The sequence below is a fragment of the Pseudophryne corroboree genome, chromosome 4 (genome assembly GCF_028390025.1).
Source record: "Pseudophryne corroboree isolate aPseCor3 chromosome 4, aPseCor3.hap2, whole genome shotgun sequence".
Lineage (NCBI taxonomy): Eukaryota > Metazoa > Chordata > Amphibia > Anura > Myobatrachidae > Pseudophryne > Pseudophryne corroboree.
Genome location: NC_086447.1, coordinates 479,211,025 through 479,224,828, shown reverse-complemented (window position 1 = coordinate 479,224,828; position 13,804 = coordinate 479,211,025).

The following is a 13,804-nucleotide window of genomic DNA, read 5'->3' as shown; positions in this document are numbered from 1 at the left end:
AACTGGCCGTTTTATGGGAGTGTTTGAAAAAACGCTACCGTTTCTGGGAAAAACGCGGGAGTGGCTGGAGAAACGGAGGAGTGTCTGGCTGAACGCTGGGTGTGTTTGTGACGTCAAACCAGGAACGACAAGCACTGAACTGATCGCACTGGCAGAGTAAGTCTCGAGCTACTCAGAAACTGCACAGAGAAGTCTTTTCGCAATATTGCGAATCTTTCGTTCGCAATTATGATAAGTTAAGATTCACTCCCAGTAGGCGGCGGCTTAGCGTGTGCAAAGCTGCTAAAAGCAGCTTGCGAGCGAACAACTCGGAATGAGGGCCCATGTGCACTGCAGGGGAGGCAGATATAACATGTGCAGAGAGAGTTAGATTTGGGTGGGGTGTGTTCAATCTGCAATCTAATTTGCAGTGTAAAAATAAAGCAGCCAGTATTTACCCTGCACAGAAATAAAATAACCCACCCAAATCTAATTCTCTCTGCACATGTTATATCTGCCTCCCCTGCAGTGCACATGGTTTTGCCCAATTGCTATCAAAAATCCTGCTGCGATCAACTTGGAATTACCCCCAATGTCTTTACTGAAGAGGTGTGGTCACGTATTTATCACTCCTATTTTACAATTTCACAATGTGTTAGTCATTCGGAAAATAAGATTTTACTTACCGATAAATCTATTTCTCGTAGTCCGTAGTGGATGCTGGGACTCCGTCAGGACCATGGGGAATAGCGGCTCCGCAGGAGACAGGGCACAAAATTTAAAAGTTTGACCACTAGGTGGTGTGTACTGGCTCCTCCCCCTATGACCCTCCTCCAAGCCTCAGTTAGGATACTGTGCCCGGACGAGCGTACACAATAAGGAAGGATTTTGAATCCCGGGTAAGACTCATACCAGCCACACCAATCACACCGTACAACTTGTGATCTGAACCCAGTTAACAGTATGACAAACGTAGGAGCCTCTGAACAGACGGCTCACAACAATAACAACCCGATTTTTTTGTAACAATAACTATGTACAAGTATTGCAGACAATCCGCACTTGGGATGGGCGCCCAGCATCCACTACGGACTACGAGAAATAGATTTATCGGTAAGTAAAATCTTATTTTCTCTGACGTCCTAGTGGATGCTGGGACTCCGTCAGGACCATGGGGATTATACCAAAGCTCCCAAACGGGCGGGAGAGTGCGGATGACTCTGCAGCACCGAATGAGAGAACTCCAGGTCCTCCTTAGCCAGGGTATCAAATTTGTAGAATTTTACAAACGTGTTCTCCCCTGACCACGTAGCTGCTCGGCAGAGTTGTAATGCCGAGACCCCTCGGGCAGCCGCCCAAGATGAGCCCACCTTCCTTGTGGAATGGGCCTTGACAGATTTAGGCTGTGGCAGGCCTGCCACAGAATGTGCAAGTTGAATTGTGCTACAAATCCAACGAGCAATCGTCTGCTTAGAAGCAGGAGCACCCAGCTTGTTGGGTGCATACAGTATAAACAGCGAGTCAGATTTTCTGACTCCAGCCGTCCTTGAAATATATATTTCCAATGCTCTGACAACGTCCAGCAACTTGGAATCCTCCAAATCGCTAGTAGCCGCAGGCACCACAATAGGCTGGTTCAGGTGAAACGCTGAAACCACCTTAGGCAGAAAGTGAGGACGCGTCCGCAGTTCTGCCCTGTCCGAATGGAAAATCAGATATGGGCTTTTATACGATAAAGCCGCCAATTCTGACACTCTCCTGGCTGAAGCCAGGGCCAGTAGCATGGTTACTTTCCATGTAAGATATTTCAAATCCACCGATTTGAGTGGCTCAAACCAATGGGATTTGAGAAAATCCAAAACTACATTAAGATCCCACGGTGCCACTGGGGGCACAACCGGGGGCTGTATATGTAGTACTCCTTTTACAAAAGTCTGGACTTCAGGAACTGAAGCCAATTCTTTCTGGAAGAAAATCGACAGGGCCGAAATTTGAACCTTAATGGACCCTAATTTGAGGCCCATAGACAATCCTGTTTGCAGGAAATGTAGGAATCGACCCAGTTGAAATTCCTCCGTCGGGGCCTTCCTGGCCTCACACCACGCAACATATTTTCTCCAAATGCGGTGATAATGTTGTGCAGTCACCTCCTTCCTAGCTTTTACCAGGGTAGGGATGACCTCTTCCGGAATGCCTTTTTCCCTTAGGATTCGGCGTTCAACCGCCATGCCGTCAAACGCAGCCGCGGTAAGTCTTGGAATAGACACGGTCCCTGCTGAAGCAGGTCCCGTCTTAGAGGTAGAGGCCACGGATCTTCCGTGAGCATCTCCTGAAGTTCCGGGTACCAAGTTCTTCTTGGCCAATCCGGAGCCACGAGTATCGTTCTTACTCCCCTTTGCCGTATAATTCTCAGTACTTTTGGTATGAGAGGCAGAGGAGGAAACACATACACTGACTGGTACACCCATGGTGTTACCAGAGCGTCTACAGCTATTGCCTGAGGGTCTCTTGACCTGGCGCAATACCTGTCCAGTTTTTTGTTGAGGCGGGACGCCATCATGTCCACCATTGGTCTTTCCCAATGGACCACAATCATGTGGAAGACTTCTGGATGAAGTCCCCACTCTCCCGGGTGCAGATCGTGTCTGCTGAGGAAGTCTGCTTCCCAGTTGTCCACTCCCGGGATGAACACAGCTGACAGTGCTAACACATGATTTTCTGCCCAGCGGAGAATCCTTGCAGCTTCTGCCATTGCCCTCCTGCTTCTTGTGCCGCCCTGTCTGTTTACGTGGGCGACTGCCATGATGTTGTCCGACTGAATCAACACCGGCTGACCCTGAAGCAGAGGTTTTGCCAGGCTTAGAGCATTGTAGATTGCTCTTAGCTCCAGTATATTTATGTGAAGAGACGTCTCCAGGCTTGACCACACGCCCTGGAAGTTTCTTCCCTGTGTGACCGCTCCCCAGCCTCTCAGGCTGGCATCCGTGGTCACTAGGACCCAGTTCTGTATGCCGAATCTGCGGCCCTCTAACAGATGAGCACTCTGCAACCACCATAGCAGAGACACTCTTGTCCTTGTGGACAATTTTATCCGCTGATGCATCTGCAGATGCGATCCGGACCATTTGTCCAGCAGATCCCACTGAAAAGTTCGTGCATGGAATCTGCCGAATGGAATCGCTTCGTAAGAAGCTACCATTTTTCCCAGGACTCTTGTGCATTGATGCACAGATACTTTTCCTGGTTTTAGGAGGTTCCTGACTAGATCGGATAACTCCCTGGCTTTCTCCTCCGGAAGAAATACCTTTTTCTGAACAGTGTCCAGAATCATCCCTAGGAACAACAGACGTGTCGTCGGGATCAGTTGGGATTTTGGAAAATTCAGAATCCACCCGTGTTGTTGGAGCACTACTTGGGTTAGTGCTACTCCGACCTCCAGCTGTTCTCTGGATCTTGCCCTTATCAGGAGATCGTCCAAGTAAGGGATAATTAAGACGCCTTCTCTTCGAAGAAGGATCATCATTTCGGCCATTACCTTGGTAAAGACCCGGGGTGCCGTGGACAATCCAAACGGCAGCGTCTGAAACTGATAATGACAGTTTTGGACCACGAACCTGAGGTACCCTTGGTGTGAAGGACAAATTGGAACATGAAGGTAAGCATCCTTGATGTCCAAGGACACCATAAAATCCCCTTCTTCCAGATTCGCTATCACTGCTCTGAGTGACTCCATCTTGAACTTGAATTTTTGTATGTACAGGTTCAGAGATTTTAGATTTAGAATCGGTCTTACCGAGCCGTCCGGCTTCGGTACCACAAATAGCGTGGAGTAATACCCCTGTCCCTGTTGTAGGAGGGGTACCTTGACTATCACCTGCTGAGAATACAGCTTGTGAATGGCCTCCAATACCGTCGCCCTGTCGGAGGGAGACGTTGGCAAAGCAGACTTTAGGAAACGGCGAGGAGGGGACTTCTCGAATTCCAACCTGTAACCCTGAGATACTACCTGCAGGATCCAGGGTCCACCTGCGAGTGAGCCCACTGTGCGCTGAAATGTTTGAGGCGACCCCCCACCGCCCCTGAGTCTGCTTGTAAGGTCCCAGCGTCATGCTGACGCCTTTGTAGAAGGCGTCTCTTACCCTTTCCTTTGCCTCGGGGCAAAAAGGAATGTCCTTTTGCTCGTTTGTTCTTATAGGAACGAAAGGACTGCGGCTGAAAAGCCTGCGGCTTTTTCTGCTGGGAGGTGACCTGGGGTAAAAAGGTGGATTTTCCGGCCGTTGCCGTGGCCACCAGATCCGATAGACCGACCCCAAATAATTCCTCCCCCTTATACGGCAATACTTCCATATGTCGTTTGGAATCCGCATCACCTGACCACTGGCGCGTCCATAAACTTCTTCTGGCAGATATGGACATCGCACTTACTCTTGATGCCAGAGTGCAAATATCTCTCTGTGCATCTCGCATATAAAGAAATGCATCCTTTAACTGCTCTATAGTCAGTAAAATACTGTCCCTATCCAGGGTATCAATATTTTCAGACAGTGACTCCGACCAAGCCACGCCAGCACTGCACATCCAGGCTGAGGCGATTGCTGGTCTCAGTATAACACCCGTATGTGTGTATATACTTTTTAATGTATTCTCCAGCCTCCTATCAGCTGGATCCTTGAGGGCGGCCGTATCAGGAGACGGTAACGCCACTTGCTTTGATAAGCGTGTGAGCGCCTTATCCACCCTAGGAGGTGTTTCCCAGCGCGCCCTAACCTCTGGCGGGAAAGGGTATAATGCCAATAACTTCTTTGAAATTAGCAGTTTTCTATCTGGGGTAACCCACGCTTCATCACACACTTCATTCAGTTCCTCTGATTCAGGAAAAACTATCGGTAGTTTTTTCACACCCCACATAATACCCCTTTTTGTGGTACTTGCAGTATCAGAGATATGCAAAGCCTCCTTCATTGCCGTGATCATATAACGTGTGGCCCTACTGGAAAATACGTTTGTTTCTTCACCGTCGACACTGGATTCAGTGTCAGTGTCTGGGTCTGTGTCGACCGACTGAGGTAAAGGGCGTTTTACAGCCCCTGACGGTGTCTGTGACGCCTGGACAGGTACTAACTGGTTTGCCGGCTGTCTCATGTCGTCAACCGACTTTTGTAGCGTGCTGACACTATCCCGTAATTCCATAAACAAAGCCATCCATTCTGGTGTCGACTCCCTAGGGGGTGACATCACCATTACAGGCAATTGCTCCGCCTCCACGCCAACATCGTCCTCATACATGTCGACACACAGCAGACACACAGGGAATGCTCTGATAGAAGACAGGACCCCACTAGCCCTTTGGGGAGACAGAGGGAGAGTTTGCCAGCACACACCCAAGCGCTATAAATATATATAGGGACAACCTTAATAAGTGTGTTCCCTTTATAGCAGCTCAAATATTATAAATATCGCCAATAAGTGCCCCCCCTCTCTGTTTTTACCCTGTTTCTGTAGTGCAGTGCAGGGGAGAGTCCTGGGAGCCTTCCTCGCAGCGGAGCTGGGCAGGAAAATGGCGCTGTGTGCTGAGGAGAATAGGCCCCGCCCCCTTTTCGGCTGGCTTCTTCTCCCGGTTTTTTTGGAACCTGGCAGGGGTTAAATACATCCATATAGCCCCAGGGGCTATATGTGATATATTTTAGCCAGAATAGGTATATTACATTGCTGCCCAGGGCGCCCCCCCCAGCGCCCTGCACCCTCAGTGACCGCTGGTGTGAAGTGTGCGGAGAGCAATGGCGCACAGCTGCAGTGCTGTGCGCTACCTCATGAAGACTGAGACGTCTTCTGCCGCCGGTTTCTGGACCTCTTCTCTATTCGGCATCTGCAAGGGGGTCGGCGGCGCGGCTCCGGTGACCCATCCAGGCTGTACCTGTGATCGTCCCTCTGGAGCTAGTGTCCAGTAGCCTAAGAAGCAAATCCATCCTGCACGCAGGTGAGTTCACTTCTTCTCCCCTAAGTCCCTCGTTGCAGTGAGCCTGTTGCCAGCAGGACTCACTGAAAATAAAAAACCTAACAAACTTTTTCTAAGCAGCTCTTTAGGAGAGCCACCTAGATTGCACCCTGCTCGGACGGGCACAAAAACCTAACTGAGGCTTGGAGGAGGGTCATAGGGGGAGGAGCCAGTACACACCACCTAGTGGTCAAACTTTTAAATTTTGTGCCCTGTCTCCTGCGGAGCCGCTATTCCCCATGGTCCTGACGGATTCCCAGCATCCACTAGGACGTCAGAGAAATGTTTTTTAAATTGATTCATAGGGCATATCTCACCCCAGATCGCCTTCATAAAATATGCCTGAACGTCTCTCCCTATTGTTGGAGGGGTTGTGATCAAATAGGGAGCATTATGCATTTTTTTGGACATGCCCGATCTTACAACCCCTTTGGAGAAAGATCTTTGTTTTAATTTCTGAAATTTTAGGTTATGCCGTCCCATTAAATCCCCTCCTAGCTCTATTTCACTACTCCCGACTTCATGTGGATGCCTCAGACAATTATCTGTTAGGACATATTTTGATAGCCTCGAAGGCGTCCATAGCCCAAACATCGATCGGGAACATTGTGACCATCCGAATATCGCGACTATCGCGGCTTTCATTTTGAAAGCCAGGACAGCCGTCCTGGCTACATAAATTTTTAAGGCCCTGACTACGTCCAGGGATCTGGAATCCTCCAGGTCACCGGTAGCCACAGGCACCACAATAGGTTGATTCATATGGAACGACGAAACCACTTTAGGCAAAAATTGCGGACGTGTCCTCAATTCAGCTCGATCCACATGAAAAATCAAGTAGGGGCTCTTGTGTGATAGAGCCGCCAATTCTGACACTCGCCTTGCTGATGATAAGGCCAACAACATGACCACCTTCCAGGTAAGAAATTTCAACTCAACCTTGTTAAGCGGTTCAAACCAGTGTGATTTTAGGAACTGCAACACCACGTTCAGGTCCCATGGTGCCACTGGAGGCACAAAAGGGGGCTGGATGTGCAGCACTCCCTTTACAAACGTCTGGACTTCTGGAAGAGAAGCCAATTCCTTCTGAAAGAAAATCGAGAGGGCCGAAATCTGTACCGTAACCGAGCCTAATTTCAGGCCCATATCCACTCCTGTCTGTAGGAAATGGAGAAGACGACCAAGATGAAAATCTTCCATAGGTGCATTCTTGGTCTCACACCAAGACACATACTTTCGCCAGATACGGTGATAATGTTTTATCGTCACCTCCTTCCTAGCCTCTTCCGGAATCCCCTTTTTTGCTAGGATTCGGCGTTCAACCGCCATGCCGTCAAACGTAACCGCGGTAAGTCTTGAAATACACAGGGCCCCTGCTGCAACAGGTCTTCCCTCAGAGGAAGAGGCCAGGGGTCTCCTGTGAGCATCTCTTGTAGATCCGAGTACCAGGCCCTTCGAGGCCAGTCTGGGACAACGAGTATCGTCTGTACTCTTCTTCGTCTTATGATCCTCAACACTTTCGTGATGAGAGGAAGAGGAGGAAACACGTAGACCGATTCGAACACCCACGGTGTTACCAGTGCGTCTACTGCTACTGCCTGAGAGTCCCGAGACCTGGCGCAATACCTCCGAAGTTTTTTGTTGAGGCGTGACGCCATCATGTCTATTTGAGGAGTTCCCCAAAGACGTGTTACGTCTGCAAAGACTTCTTGATGAAGTCCCCACTCTCCTGGATGGAGATCGTGTCTGCTGAGGAAGTCTGCTTCCCAGTTGTCCACTCCCGGAATGAAGACAGCTGACAGAGCGCTTACATGATTTTCCGCCCAGCGAAGGATCCTTGTGGCTACCGCCATCGCGACTCTGCTTCTTGTCCCGCCTTGGCGGTTCACATGAGCCACTGCTGTGACATTGTCTGATTGAATCAGAACCGGAAGGTTTCGAAGAAAACTCTCCGCTTGTCGAAGGCCGTTGTAAATGGCCCTGAGTTCCAACACATTGATGTGTAGACAGGACTCCTGGTCTGACCAAAGACCCTGAAAAGTCTTTCCCTGTGTGACCGCTCCCCATCCTCGGAGGCTCGCGTCCGTGGTAACCAGGATCCAGTCCTGAATCCCGAACCGGTGACCCTCCAGCAGGTGAGCACTTTGCAACCACCACAGGAGGGACACTCTGGTTCCTGGCGACAGAGTTATTTTCCGCTGTAAATGCAGATGGGACCCGGACCACTTGTCCAGAAGGTCCCATTGAAAAGTCCTTGCATGGAACCTTCCGAAGGGAATGGCCTCGTAGGCCGCCACCATTTTCCCCAGAACTCGAGTGCATTGGTGAACTGACACCCTTTTCGGTTTTAGCAGGTCTCTGACCATGTTCTGGATGTCTTGGGTTTTCTCTATTGGGAGGAAGACCTTCATTTGTTCCGTATCCAGTATCATACCTAGGAATGGTAGTCGAGTTGTCGGAATCAACTGTGACTTCGGTAGATTTAGAATCCAACCGTGTTGCTGGAGCACTCTCAGAGAGAGCGCCACACTGCTCAGCAATTTCTCCCTTGATCTCGCTTTTATCAGGAGATCGTCCAAGTATGGGATAATTGTGACTCCATGCTTGCGCAGGACCACCATCACTTCCGCCATTATCTTGGTGAAAATCCTCAGGGCCGTGGAAAGTCCAAACGGCAACGTCTGAAATTGGTAATGACAATCCTGTACAGAGAATCTCAGGTATTCCTGATGGGGGGCATATATGGGGACATGAAGGTACGCATCCTTTATGTCCAGAGACACCATAAACTCCCCCTCCTCCATGTTGGCTATTATTGCTCTGAGAGATTCCATTTTGAATTTGAATCTTTTTATGTACAGGTTTAGGGATTTCAGATTCAAAATCGGTCTGACCGAACCGTCCGGTTTCGGGACCACAAATAGGGTTGAATAGTAACCTCTTCCCTGCTGGTGCAGAGGAACCTTGATTATCACTTGCTGTATACACAGCGTTTGAATTGCAGCTAACACTACATCCCTTTCCGATGTGGAAGCTGGTAGGGCCGATTTGAAAAATCGGCTCGGGGGCACATCCTCGAATTCCAATTTGTAACCCTGGGAAACTATTTCCAACACCCAGGGATTCAGGTCCGAACTGACCCAGGCCTGACTGAAAAGTCGAAGACGTGCCCCCACCGGTGCGGACTCCCTCAGGGGAGTCCCAGCGTCATGCTGTGGTTTTTGGAGCAGCCGTGGAGGACTTTTGTTCCTGGGCACCTGCCGAAGCAGGTGCTCTCTTGCCTCTGCCCTTACCTCTGGCGAGGAAAGAGGATCCCCGACCTCTTTTGGACTTGTGCGACCGAAAGGACTGCATCTGATAGGGTGTTGCTTTCTTTTGCTGTTGGAGAATATATGGTAAAAAATTTGATTTACCTGCTGTAGCTGTGGAAACCAGGTCCGTCAGCCCATCCCCAAAAAATACATCACCCTTATAGGGTAGTACTTCCATGTTTTTTGGAATCCGCATCACCCGTCCATTGGCGAGTCCATAAGGATCTTCTCGCTGAGATAGACATGGCATTGGCCCTAGAAGCTAGCAATCCAATGTCCCTTTGAGCATCCCTCATAAATAAGACTGCGTCTTTTATATGGGCTAGAGTTAGGAATATAGTATCCTTATCCATAGTATCAAATTGATCTGTCAGCTCATCTGCCCAAGCTGCAATTGAGCTACACACCCATGCCGACGCAATGTTCGGTCTTAACACAGCACCCGTATGAGAATAAATACCCTTTAAGGTAGTTTCTTGACTGCGATCTGCAGGGTCCTTAAGGGCCGCTGTGTCAGGAGACGGTAGCGCCACTTTCTTGGACAAGCGCGTCAGGGCCTTGTCCACAGTGGGGGGTGATTCCCAAATCTCCCTGTCCTGCTTAGGGAAAGGGTATGCCATAAAAATTATTTTGGGGATCTGCGGTCTCTTATCCGGAGTATCCCAAGCTTTTCCAAAGAACTCATTTAATTCATGAGATGTGGGAAAATTAATAATCTGTTTCTTTTCCTTAAACATGTGTACCCTTGTGTCGGGGACCGAGGGTTCATCCACAATATGCAACACATCCCTTATTGCCACAATCATACACTGAATGGTTTTAGTCACCCTAGGGTGCAATTTTACTTTGTCATAGTCGACACTGGAATCAGAATCCGTGTCGGTAGTAGTGTCTTGTGTTAAGGGACGCTTTTGAGACCCCGACGGGCCCTGTGAGTCGGTCCAATCTGAGGATTGACCGCCTGATGTCCCCCCTAAACCAGCCTTATCAAGCCTTTTATGTAAAGATGCCACACTTGCATGCAACGTATGCCACATGTCCATCCAATCTGGAGTCTGCACAACCGACGGGGACACACCACTCATTTGCTCCACCTCCTCCTTGGAGAAGCCTACCGCCTCAGACATGTCGACACATACGTACCGACACCACACACACACAGGGATTAACCTATAAGGGGACAAAATCCCAACCAGGTCCTAAGGAGAGATAGAGAAAGAGTATGCCAGCACACACCAGCGCTTAACAACACTGGAAAAAAATATATATATCCAGATAGCGCTTTTTTATATATATTATGTCAATTCCCACTCACTGCGTCGCCAAAGTGCCCCCCTCCTCTTTTTTCCAGCCTGTGTTCAGCAGGGGAGAGACCAGGGAGCCAGCGTTTTCTTTCTCATGCAGCTTCTGTCGAGAAAATGGCGCTGGTTAGTGCTGAGGATCAAGCCGCGCCCACCCGACGGCGGGCTTCGGTCTCAGTGATTTTTCAATAAAATGGCGGGGGATCAGAGATTTACTGCCTCCGCAGTCTAATCCCACTGTATTTGTGCCAAAATGTGAGGTTTATTGCTGCCCAGGGCGCCCCCCCCTGCGCCCTGCACCCTTCAGTGCTGCTCTGTGTGTGTGTGACTGGGAGCAATGGCGCGCAGCTTACCGCTGCGCGCCTTACCTCATGAAGATCTGATGTCTTCTGCCGCCTAAGATGTCTTCTGTCTTCTCTATCTTCGGCATCTGTGAGGAGGATGGCGGCGCGGCTCCGGGACGAACCCCAGGTGAGACCTGTGTTCCGACTCCCTCTGGAGCTAATGGTGTCCAGTAGCCTTAGAAGCAGTGCCCAACTTGACAAGCCAGCTCTGCTTCTCTCTCCTCGGTCCCACGATGCAGGGAGCCTGTTGCCAACAGGACTCCCTGAAAATAAAAAACCTAACAAAATTATTTTTCCACAGAAAACTCCGGAGAGCTCTCTGCAGTGCACCCATTCTCCTCTGGGCACAAGATCTAACTGAGGTCTGGAGGAGGGGCATATAGGGAGGAGCCAGTGCACACCCATAGTCAAAGTTCTTTTTAGGTGCCCTATCTCCTGCGGAGCCCGTCTATTCCCCATGGTCCTTACGGAGTCCCCAGCATCCTCTAGGACGTAAGAGAAAAATTGTAAATTTTTTTATAGTTTTATTCAACTCATCGAAGATTGAATAGCATCGGGAGGGAGATTTCGGAGCTATTCAATTCAGTGCGCTGTCATCCCCGTCTAAAGAATTTCTTCTTACACCCCTCTGGGCAGGCCCGGCGCTACCTGCTCAGCAAAGGGATGCAAAGCAGGTAGGCGCCAGGGTTGGAGAAGCGCTCTACCTGCTCTGCATCCCTGCTGCTGCGCCTGGGCCCTGTGCCGCTGCTGCCGGCAGCATGTAGCTTCCCCCTACCCCCCTGACAGTGTCATCGTTTAGACCAGTGTCTGTGTCCAGTTCAAAAAAGGGGCGGTGCTTACCGGCGCTGATGGGCGGAGCTACACGTGACCATAGCCATGCTGCAGATGAAGACAGAAAAAAGTGAAACTGCTACAGATTACAGATCCGGCCAGCCAGATTGTGAGTTGAGGGAGAGTATGTGAGAAAGTGTATGTATCTACAAAATGTATTTGTACTGTATGTGTGTAATGTATGTACAGTATGTGTGTGTATGTGTATGTGGTGTATGTGTGACCATGCAGCATAATGTGTGTGTCACTGCTACAGGGGGCGTTGCGTCTTGTATAAGCGTCACTACTACAGGGGGCGTTAAGTGTGCGTCACTGGTACATGGGGCGTTACGTGTGCGTCACTGGTATAGGGGGCGTTACGTGGCAAGTGTCACTAGTTCAGGGGGCGTTACGTGTGCAAATATCACTGGTACAGGGGGCGTTGCATGTGTAAGCGTCACTGCTACAGGGTGCGTTACGTGTGTAAGCATCACTGCTACAGGGTGCGTTATGTGTGTAAGCATCACTGGTACAAGCGGCGATGCGTGTGTAAGCAGCACTGGTACAGGGGGCGTTATATGTGTAATCGGAACTGGTACAGGGGGTGTTACACGTGTAAGCCGCATTGGTACAGGGAGCGTTACGTGTGTAATCGTCACTGGTACAGGGGGCGTTGCGTGTGTAAGCGGCACTGGTACAGGGGGCGTTACGTGTGTAAGCGTCACTGGTACAGGGGGTGTTACACGTGTAATCGTCACTGGTACAGGGGGTGTTGCATGTGTAAGCGTCAGTTGTACAGGGTGCGTTACGTGTGTAAGCGTCACTGTTGCAGGGGGTGTTACATGTGTAAGCGTCACTGCGTCTTGTATAAGCGTCACTGATACAGGGGGCATTATGTGTGTAATCATCACTACTGCAGGGGGAGTTACGTATGTATGTTCCACTACTACAGGGGGTGTTGTGTGTAAGTGGCACTACCACAGTGGGCGTTACGTGTGTAAGCGGCACTACTACAGGGAGCATTATGTGTAAAAGCATTATGTACGCTGTAAAGTATGGGAGGGCGCAAATTTATAGTTTGCAGGGGGGCGCCAAACACCCTAGCACCGGCCCTGCCACTGGGGATGCGAACAGAAATCCGAAAATACTTAGGTCCGTGATACTGTTTTGTGCTGAAGCGCGGACAAAACAGCATCACAACGGGCACTTTAGATGGAGAATGCCTGTTCTCGTGCCTCAACACCCCGTTTAGTCTGCAAGAACTGACCTTCCCCGACATGACAGCGCGTAGAATTGAATAGCTCCGGGAGCTAATTTGTGGCGCTATTCAATCGGCTCTGAATTGAATTGAACCCATAGATAACTTGAAGATTTAAACACGAGCAACACCAGGTACTCCATCTAGTGTAAATATATATAAATAAACATACATACACATATCTATTGTATATAGGTAAGGAAATACCATGGGGCTCATTTATCACTGAACATTTTCAACTTGGGACTAAACACAAATATTTCGTTTCCCCCAAATGTTTCCCCTAAAGGTGTGTACACACGGTGAGATCCTTGCTATGCCCGATTTTGACTATGCTATTTCCCTTGAACTCCCCGGAGCCCAGCACCACCGATTTTGACTAACTTTTCTTGAGAGATGGACTATGTGTGCTTACGATTTTGGCTTATGTGAGGTGTAAGTGACATGTGAGATGAACTATATAGTACACCGATATAGCAAGGATTGACTTGCCTGCACAGTCTATCTTTTCTTGCGTTGCCGACCTGGCGGGACCGCGCATCGGGATCGCAAGGTGACTTTCACCTTGCGATCTGCACTAACTTTTCTTGAGATTTTGACTATATAGTCAAAATCGAAAGAAAATATCTCACCGTGTGTACACACCTTAAGGGACAGCAACAGATATCACTGATGCCTGAAGCGATCTTTCCATTCTGGCAAGGGGATGTGTTGCTGCTAGATTTACCAACTTGCTGCCCCTGTAACTACCGTTGTAGTCTATGGGCTTCATATCGCATAGTTTGTCATGAGACTGAGTGGGGGGG